At 40.3% G+C, this 11,027-nt stretch overlaps 1 pseudogene; it reads right to left on the bottom strand.

The window, feature by feature from the left end:
- Positions 1 to 819: 819 nt before the first annotated feature.
- LOC149256695 (putative serine/threonine-protein phosphatase 2A regulatory subunit B'' subunit TON2 pseudogene) lies at positions 820 to 1,188 on the bottom strand (annotated as a pseudogene).
- Between the last annotated feature and the right edge of the window lie 9,839 nt (positions 1,189 to 11,027).

Genomic DNA, 11,027 nt, shown 5'->3' with positions numbered 1-11,027 from the left:
GGCCAACCCAGCCAGCTTGCACCCTCTATGAGCGACCTAGTTCACACAAGAATGAAAGCCATGAGATGCATGAAATAAATAAACAGAGAATGGAAAGAAATGCTTCAATTAATATTTAAAATCACAGCCTTTACATTGTGCAGACAAACACTTAACTCGAGCAAATAAGGGGAGCGATCCACAGGCCATAATTGTGTGATGCTACATCAAGACTCTCTCCTCTTCCCTTCTGCCTACTCCTTTTGTGCCTGTGCGTATCTATGCATGTATATCTATCGATTAATTAATTTTTCTCTAGGAAATATCTAAACTTATATGGGCATTGAAATACAATTTGGGGCTTTTAACAACCAATTAAAATATAGGAGGGCAGATTATCAATATTAACAATTTACCAGGAATAAAATTGGTTTTGCAACTAAATTTCGAATAGGGACCGATTCTAGTAAATCGCTCCTCTTTTCCTGGGATGATGTTGTTGGTAGAAAGTGCAATTTGACTAATCAATTTCTTCCCCAAACTGCTATTCGATTTTCGGCTGAGTGATGTCCGGATTTGAGTAGTCTACACACTCCATAAAGTTTGATGGACAAAAAAAGTGTTTTCATTTTGGACAATTTGCTCTACACAAATAGATGCTATCTGACAAAAATATTCATAGTTCATGTTTTCAGCACCAGTTGAATCGTTAATGACACAATTTTCCCGTAAGCAAACCCACTTTTTGTCCAAATCATCTACATCTCAACGAATATGCTCATCAAAAACTCATTTAATAAAAATATCTGTAAGGGTTCCATCAGCATACTCGCGAAGATCTTACTTGCTCAATGTCCTATTCATGTCTTTATCCAATCCAAGAAACATGTCACAGGTCCTTTGCGTTGTTGTAAGAGAAAACCAGTTCTTACCCTGCTCACTATCAACAACTTCCTCCTTATTTTCCTGGTGTAGCTCCATTAATTCTGCAAGACAATTACTCAACAAAACCTTCTTTATGCACAAATTCCCTCGTCGATAGGGATCACAAAAGAAAAAGAACTTGTGGGCTGCAATACGGCAATACATTTGCAAAAATGTTGAAGGCATGTCCCAAAGTTGTGCCAAATTTGGAATGAGTCCTCTTATGTAGGCTTCCATTTCATGTAGTTGCAAGAAACCATCTCCATCTTCATCAAGTTCACTCATGTCTATGCATGCTTGGGTCAATGAAATCGTTTGCATAACATAAATTGACTCCAATGCAGGGATGTAAGTATGGTGTAAGAACTTGATACGTAGTGCATGAATCTTATTTATCTAAAAAAATCAATGCACTAGGAGATATTACAACTATCTTCTCATTGCCTGATCGTAACAGCTTCACACTAAGAACTTAAGCGCAAAACATTTGCAAGCACTAAAGTGGTTGTGGATCTTCTTTCTCATTGCAACACGCATGCATTCTGAATTTTGAATATAGTACTCCACCACTGCTGCTATCGCCGCTAAATCCTCTGATTTACCCTCAGACTTTCCATCTAACCACAGAGATCACAATTTGTGTAGTAATGGTGGTTTGGGCTACCCTAAAACCAGAAGAGAAGTTGAATGCCTCTCGGCATTGTGAAGTATGGTGGGTCCTTTTTCCTTTCCTTCTACAATCATCACTTCTACCACCACCTCGTGTCTTCGTTGTGCTCAAATCGCTTTCAAAGAATTCAGAAGAGTAGAATCCATGGGATTTGTGTAACGTTTGCTGGAAAAAGGAGGATCATTATCTTTGGAAGTAGATGGTGGTAGTGGTGCAAGAATTCCTCAAAGTGCAGGAAGCCATCGTAAAAAGGTGTAGGAATCTGTTGCATGGTACAGGAATCGCTGCATAGTCCAAGAAGGTAAATGCATATCCAAGGCTTGTATAAAAGCATGATCAAATCAATTTTAAACCTGCAACATACAAACCTCTATTAATTATCTTTTAATCATGTTAAAACTAGGGAAGTAACAAATACTCACGGCAATAATCATTTAACCAAACAAAGGCATGAGAGATTTCAAGTAAAAATAGGATAAAATGGAGGCCCAACATCCCCCATGCTAACCATCTTACGTGTCCTCATGCAAGGAAATCAGGTACTGTCACTCCCTTGCAAAAAGAAAAAAAAAAAAAAACCATTTATAGGCATTCGCAAATGATGTTAGTGCAATTTTGTGTGATCACATTTCCTGCTCTAGATAAAGCTTGCTGAAAACACAAAGTGTCTGTTGGACTCTTTATTTGTTTAGACTCATTTCAAGAAGAACTAACAAAAAGGCTACCATGGGAATACTAAATTTCAAGGATAGTGTTATTACTCGAATAAAATAGCCAGCTTTTAAAATTTCCAAAAAAAAGAATATCTCGGAAGCATCCCTCATCAGAAGTTACACTTTAATATCCTCATTGTAAATATGAGTGACATGATTTAAAATCCATGGTGTTAAAAGTAAACATAGTAATACCTTCCCACAATGACCATTTTACCATTATCCATGTATAGTTGAAGCTCCTCTTGCCTAGGCACAGTGAATTACCTGCACTAAGGGTTCCATGTCTATAAAAATCTTTCCAAAAAGATAGAACTCCAAGGCGTAACACCAGAAGGATTTTAAAGCCATTCTCAAAGAGATTGATAATGAGTTCAGGGAAAGAAAAAACAACCAGGTAAATCATAGTGTAAAATTAACTGTAATACCATAGGCATGGCCCTACTGCCGGAAGGTGTCTATAGCCTTGATACGGATACCTTTTAACCTCATGAAATGCTTGTATCCCACCTATTAGATATAGATTCAAAGTTATTTGAAGAGAATTTACTTTTTCTCCTTTTGAAAGTTAATTGAAGGTTGTTGTCCTGGCTTGGTAAACAGCTAACGACAGTGCCATTCACAAGAACTAACAAGAATGAACAAGTTAGCTCACGATGAGACCTCTTGTCCTCCGGCTTGTTCAACTGAAAGCCATTACCCTGGCTTGGTGACCAATGCGGTAATGTCATTGTCCTTAGGACCCATGATCATAGTAGGTCAGCTCGCAATGAGACCTCTTATCCTTCAATTAATTCGTTTATGTTTAAAACAAAACTCTGATTACGATTAACCTCAGATAGGTTACTTAATAGGTGGGGAAGCAAATATACTCCTTAAGAGTGCAGGATGGCGTGAAAATTTTTTAATTAGTACTCTTTACTGGTTGGTCTTGCTACCCTAAAGACTTTAAAAAACATCTTGGATAATGACTAAAAATATTCCTTGAGTTGGTCATGCCAGGGTTCTTTATGAAAGCTTATTAGAGTTTTGTAGGCATGGTCCATCATAGGAGGTTTTTCATCAATCCCTTCGAAGAGGGACTTGAAAGGATTTTTTGGATGATAGTTTATTTAGAATAGGAGAAAATTATTACATGTAACTTATAACAATACCCTTCACTGACATATTAATCCATAATCAAAGTCACTTTAAAATATGAGGCATTAAGTGTGAAGTTCTTCTAAAAGGTCTTACCATGAGAGTGCATAATAATAGAAATTTCAAAAGTTGTGCTTTTAGGGAATCACAAGTTCAAAAGTGTTGTTATACATTTTTATTCATTACTCTCATATTACCCAACCCTGTTTTTAAAGACAGAAATATCACCTTTAAGTGTAGGCATACTTCCAATGAAGCCATGTGTGTAACAAAATGTTGATTATACTCACTTAGTTTTAAAGAATAAACTTCAAGACATACCAAAGCATGAGAAACCAATTGCTTCAATTGACATGGTATCAAAAATTTCCAAATGATGAGGAAATAAGATGGGTTGATGACTACTCAAAACCAGGATTCATTGGAATCCACATATTTATGATTCTCCGACTAATGCAAGTCTTCCATAGTTTGATAGTCACTCTCCTAGAGGCACAAAGGATTTGATGAAAGACAAAAGATAAATCCCTCAAGTTCAGGCTCAAATATTTGATTTTCAGATTAACAAGAATGGTTGAGAGAGATTCTAGGGTTTTGAGCTTTAACAACATTTTGAGAACAAGTTCCAATGAAAGATTGCTCCTCTGGTGGTCTTTGAATTATATCTTCCTTGGGTAAATGTTCTGCGGTAATGGGGGAAGTTTCAAAATTCATTCCCTTTCCCAACATGGAAGATGTGACATTTTGTTCGATAGCGGGAAGAATAGGTGTTTCAAACTATTGTGAAACCTGATGGTTTGGATTGGGGTTTATGATATGGTTTGGGCTAAGGTTTTGGTTAAGGCTTGGACTAAGATTTGGATTTGGATTGGGATTAGGCTTTGGACTAGGGTTAGGTCTAGGGTATGGATTAGAGTTTGGGTTAGGACTAGGGTATGGATTAGGGTTAGGTCTAGGGTATGGACTAGGGTTATGGTATCGATAAGGGTATGGACTAGGGTTAGGGTATGGATGAGGGTATGGAGTAGGGTTAGGGTATGGACTAGGGTTAGAGCAAGGATTAGGGTAAGGTTGCACATGCAGCTGGGACCATGGAGGAGGATGACTTGATGGTGCATTGGAAAGAAATTGTGGTTGTTGTTGATGCTCAAGTATTTGAATTTTCATGGGAGATTGCATTAGAGAGAAGGACCCAAATGATTATTGAGGCCATGGAGATATTAGGCTCGAGGATGAGGGCCAAGGAGAGGGCCACTACGGCCATGAAGCAGGGTGTTCAATTGGAGGAGGATTAAAAGGTTTCTATGAAACTGCGGGATTATAAACATGTTGAGGAACCTACCCAGGATAATAAACATTATTCCAAGTATCAAATGGTGATGGGTTTTGAGTTATACCTAGTAGTCGATTTGATTCCTTACTTGATTTCCTGAGCGCCTTTAGTAATCCTAGTAGTGATGGGCAATGTTTTGTTGAATGGTCCTCTTCACAAAATTTGCAAACTCTCAGGCTATTAAGTGGACACTTTCCACCCTCCCGATGCGGGTGCAGATTATATGTGTTGATGGTATGTGGCGTCACGTGGGCAGGTGGCAGGCCCATGAAGAAGGGAGGTACCAGGCGAGGCGGGTTATCAACCCGCATGCAAATCGATGGTAGAGGGCTTTAATGCAAGTCTTCTCCGCTCGCGTGAGTGGCTTGGCAATTGGTGCCATGGAGAATTTTAAGGGGGAGAGGTTGGTTATGCAGAGGAATGGTGGTTATGCCCTGTTGAATTCAGAGAAGCCGGAGGAGACGAGCATTACGACGGTTGCAGGGCAAGGGACGAGCACGCCCTATAATTTCGCAGAGATTGGGTTTGTCCTAAGTGCTAAAGAAGCTCCGGGTGTTAGCGTAAGGGTTCATTTGGAAAAGCTAGATATGCAGAGGGAGAGGTCGCGTATGTGTAGCAGAAGAGGGGGAACCAGAGGCAGAGCCTTCACGCAGCGGCAAGGCCACAATTCGCCCTCCTCCTCCATTGAAGTCACGTCTGTGCCTCAGAGGTTCCACGGAAGCAATGAGGAAGGAGGCGAGCGTGCTGGTAGAAGCATTCGTTCAGAGGAGGGTCAGTCGGAGCTTCCAACGCTCAGATACAAGCTCCCATGCCCTCAAGCCAATTCTACTCTGGTAATTTCCATTCAGATTGAGCCGGGAGTCTCACAAAGCGAGGAGGAGGAAACTCACATTGTTGCAAGCCAACCTGTGTGTGAGGCAGAGCCAGCTCCGGACTGGCAGCGCTTCAGCAGAGAGGATTCCCCAATTGCGTGCCTTCCGGTCGATGCGGTTCCCAGTCGTCTGGCCCCTAGACGCGAGTTGGAGATTGACCTTGAGCGCCCAGTCATGGATTGCATCCCTGCCGCCGGTCCTTCGGCGCTTGCTGGTCCAAGCAAGCCAGCTCAGGGAAGGACCTCTGGAGCGGTCATCCCTCTCTCCGACTCCGAGGTTTCTCTCCATTTCGGATGCCGCATTGAAGAGGTGCCTTACACCACCGATGAAGAATGATCTCGCTCCCGGTAACCTCAGCTGAATTTTTGGGTCTTCTGTTTATGTTTTCGCCATCTGGTATCAGCTTCTTTGTCTGTATGTCGGCTATAAATGTTCATGTCTGTCTTTGTCTGGGTCAGTCCATGGCCCTGGTGTCCTGTTCAGAGTTTATGTGTCTTCAGTGTCCATGTATCAAATTCCAATTTTGGATTTTGCTCAATTTTGGAACTGTAATCAGGGCAAGAAGAAGGCTGATAGGCAAATCTCCATAGCCTTGCCCACTGTATTCCATATGTATCTATGTTTTGTATGATAATAGAATTAGACGTATTCAGAAAAAAAAAAAAAAAAAAAAAAAAAAAAAAAAAAAAAAAAAAAAAAAAAAAAAAAGATAAGCAGTGGTTTATCATCCTTCTTCTACTCTTCCTACAAATCATCCAACTTTAAAATCAAAGCTTTAATAATATCATGCTTATGTTCAATCAAAATATTAAATTTTTCACTTGTTAATTCTTCATTGGATGAGTTGTATGTCTCTGTAGCAGCATAAAAACTCCTCATTGGATGATTCCTCAAAATACCATTTTCCTGTTTTTAACAAGCCAACTGGTACATTCGTTACCACAAGAATAGTGTATATATATATATATATATATATCTATGTGTGTGTGTGTGTGTGTGTAGGGTGGGGAGTTCTTACAACACCAGAGAAAATGAGAAACCTTAAAGCAATTGTGTAGGAAAGAAATAAATTCAAAGAACATAAAATTACAAGAGAAACTAGGTGAAGGAAAAAACCAAATGCATCAGGTCACCAAGGTCAATCGCCTAAGCGCCTCCCCAACAACGACGCCAAAATGTTGGGTGAAGTATAGGGCTTATAAATGTACCAACATTTAATTTGTCAATCTGGAGAGTTCGTGAACTTCGAGGCGCAGCACTAGAAATGCCAGAGGGAGTCCCTGGCAACCTACAAAACAAATTCTAGTCCAACTTACGCAATAAATGAAATCCTGCACTTAAAAGGGAACTTGAGAAAACACCAATCCAGGAAATCAAAATCATGCAGGAAATAAAAACAATCCTGCACCGAAAGGAAATCCTAATTATGGGTAAACATAAGGTAAATCTGAACTAGAAACCAAGTGGTGTTGGCAAAACATCAAAAAGACTGTAAATGTTGGGATGAATTCAAAAACCATTCTAAGTCTACACTAATGCTGGTGCATCTACCTCTGTGTAACAAAATCATACTAAAAGCATCAACAAACATAACAAGTAAATTTATTGTGTAAATAAACTTATGAAAGAAATTGATTTAATATAGATTTTCTCGCCTTCCTTGTCCCTAAAAATAAATATTGTAAAACTGTCCAGAAGTTTAAAATTAACTACAATTGTAGAAATTTCTCTATGGATCAGCTAGCTCTGATACCATGTAAAAATTCTCACTATAAATCCCCTAATAATGCAATGTAACTAAAGCAAATACTTGATCTACTTCTACTATCAAACTTTGCAGAAGCTTAATCAATTTGAGCAAGATCAATCGAAACACATATAACAGAGAAGAAGAAATCATACACATGAAACACAAAAGAATACTCTGGGGAAAGCCTCAGCTGAATACCCTGCTATCTATATTTTCATACAAGTGGAAATATCTCAGGATTACACAAAGATTTAGCTCACAAGCTATCCAGCTCTCAGTACAATCCCTCACTGTTGCTCATAGACAGAATAGACAACACATGTGACTTCCTTCAGTCCTCCAAGCCTCCTATTTCCTTGCGCAATTTCTCCTGGGTCCTCCAGCTGCCACCTGTGTGATTCTCACCTCACACACAACACTAACCTCTGAAATAACTACGCAATCCTGAAGGAGTTAATTCCTTCTGCATGGATGAGTTTCCTTTATAGGAAAATTCCTCCAACTGATAGTACAATGTCCCTGTCTTTAATCTCAACTAGGTCTTTCTCTGAACTGACATGTATTGGTTATTTATAACGGAATATTCAGTTATCTGGAGAACACTAGTTGCATGCATGCATGCATTAACTGGTTGAACTCACAATTAGTTCCTCCAACTATTTGGAACTAATTTAACTGGACTTAACTTAGTTAACTGAGCTAATTAATTACAACTCAACCTTATCTCCTTAATTAAGGGATAACTTCCTAAATCAAAGGGATAACTGTTGCATGTCTTCACAAAGACTTCATGTTTGAATTTATCCAACTAATTAACTCAATATGAATTAATTAATTATTTTTCAAACAGCTAGTGAGACTAAATTCGAATTTTAATTCTCAATTTTGATTGAAGGACAAATCAAAATTGGAATATATCTCGAAATGTTATTTTTAGCATTTCTATTTTTTGCTATTTCCAACAGAGTTGGAGTATATCCTGAAATGCGATTTTTAGCATTTCTTGTTGCTATTTTCAACACTCCCTCTCAACAAGAAAGGCATTCAACTCGAACCCGATCCTAAACCTTTGGAATGTTCTGCATGCAACAGTTCTCTCAAGTGTTGTTGCTCCAGCAACTCAATAAACAAAAAATATCCAACCTGAATTAGTATGATGCATCTGTCATCAAAGTCTCTAACTATTATTGCCTCTGTCAACTGAAAACTATGCACCTCTGTGCTCTTCAGTATCTGATTGCTCTAGCCTCTGTCACTTTGATATCTGACTGCATCAATCCCACTAATTCCTCCTGCTGCATCCGTGTTGTTACTGGTCCTATCTCCCAGCATGCATCTACGCTGCACTTCCTCTCATCATGTTGCATCATGTTGCCCAATGCTGCACTACAACTAAGTTACTGAGAAGTAAGTAACTGATCTCCCAACTGACCTCCCTGTTGGGCTAGAAACACCCTCTGATGTTGAAGCTCCCTCTGTCGCTCCATCTACATCTGTCTCTACCCACTTAGCCAGTCCTGCTACTCCTCGTTGGGGCTCCCGTAGCAAGGTCTAATCAAAGGGGTTGGGTACCTCAAATATCCTGCCCTTATTTCAACCTTTTTGGGACTATCACTTCACATCGCCCCACCTCACACTTGGAGGTATGGCTGCATGTGATCCCTCTGCCCACTTGGCTCGAAATTCCCCCCTACTGGAGGTCTCTGCATGAGTGGATGCCTCCACTCGATCTCCTCTCGGCTTCTCTAGGTGTGGCTGCTCCACAACCTCCTGAAGCTGCTTCACCAATTGTGGCTCCTACACAATTGCCCGAGACTTCTTCTGGCGTTGCATGTTGAGAGGTAATGTACTCTCCCTCTCAACCACCAAGTGTTTAACATTTGCCTTGCTCCTCAAGGCCTTGCATGCATCTTGAACCTCAAGAGCATACAGGTTCTTGACTCGTGAACCGATCTGTTTCACCTGTCTCGTGGTGATGTGTCTAAGGAAAACCTTTCCCCTACTGAAGACAACATCGTAGCCTTTGTCCTCCAACTTCACGATCGATACCAAGTTCTTCTTCAGTCTAGGCACATACTTTACATCTATCAAGGTAATGAGAGCTCCATGCTCCCTTTGAAAAGCAATCGTGCCCACTCCTGAAACACTATACTTTTCATCATTACCCATCTCTATGCGCATCTAGAGGTCTTTCTCCTCCAAGGTACTAAATAAACTCTTATCGCCGGTCATGTGGAATGAGGCTCCACTGTCAAGAAACCAACCACAACCCATCATCGATGAAACCATTCATGTGATGAGGGTAAAATCCAATTCGAACTGAGAGGCTAGGGCCTCACCTTCAGATCCTTCTAAGGATCCCTTCTTGGATTTCTTCAATGGACAATTAGTTGCATAATGGCCCACCTCATGACAATTAAACCATCTCGCTTTAGATTTGTCAATCTTCTTCCCACCATGGGAAGAACTCGATTTGGAATTAGAATCATTCTCCTTCCCTTTCCTTGCCTTACTGGCTAAGGCTAGATTTTCTTCATCCTCCTAGGATGAAGAACCATCTCTGGTGCTCCTGATCTCCTCGTGCATCAGATCCGACCACAGTCGTTCCCAATCTGGCAGTTTCTCTCTTCCATTCACTGAGTCCTGGTAGCTATGCCAGCTCTTAGGAAGACCGAGGAGAACAAGACTCACCATTCATCATTGGCTGTTGTGATTCCTACACTTCCAAGCTCATCTCTACATGTGGTGAGCTTGTTCATATATGTAGAGATCGTGTCGCCCTTTTCACACTTGATTTTCTGAAGCTTGTCCTTCAACACCAGCTTCCTTTGGTCGTTGTTGTTCTAATATAGATCCTTCAATGTCTTCCATATTGAAAATGGAGTCTTCTTCTCTTGGAGACTCAAGACAATATGGTGTCGAACTCCCTCCATAAGAATCCTCCTCACTCTCGCCACACATTTCTTCCATTCCACCAATTCTTGGGCATTAGTTGCTGCTGGCTTGGGGACTTCTTGATCAATGAAGTCCTTCAAACCGTTTTCCTCTAATACCGCTTCCATGCGATCCTTCCAGGCTATGTAATTCGAGCTGCCATCCAGGGCATACTCGAGTCTCAAGCCATTGAACGCCATTGGTGAAATTTGAGATGTGATAAGAAATCGATTTTGTACCTACAATCAAGAACTTCAAACTTCGAACTTCTCCCTTCTTTGTATACTGTTCTCCGCTTTGATCACCTTTGCTCTGATACCATGTAGAAATTTCTCTATGGATCAGCTAGCTCTGATACCATGTAGAAATTCTCACTGTAGATCACCTGATAATGCAATGTAACTAAAGCAAAATACTTGATCTACTTCTACTATCAAACTTTGCGGAAGCTTAATCAATTTGAGCAAGATCAATCGGAACACATATAACAGAGAAGAAGAAATCATACACATGAAACACAGAAGAATACTCTGGGGAAAGCCTCAGCTAAAAACCCCGCTATCTATATTATCATACAAGTGGAAATATCTCAGGATTACACAAAGCTTTAGCTCACAAGCTATCCAGCTCTCAGTACAATCCCTCACTGCTGCTCATAGACAGAATAGACAACACATGTGCCTTCCTTCAGTTGTTCAAGCCTCCTATTTCC

Source organism: Pinus tabuliformis, chromosome 7 (genome assembly GCF_031772625.1).
Source record: "Pinus tabuliformis cultivar Carrire ecotype Pingquan chromosome 7, CPIR1, whole genome shotgun sequence".
NCBI lineage: Eukaryota > Viridiplantae > Streptophyta > Pinopsida > Pinales > Pinaceae > Pinus > Pinus tabuliformis.
The sequence above is the reverse complement of the archived record's forward strand: the minus strand, read 5'-3'. Positions and strand labels throughout refer to the sequence as shown.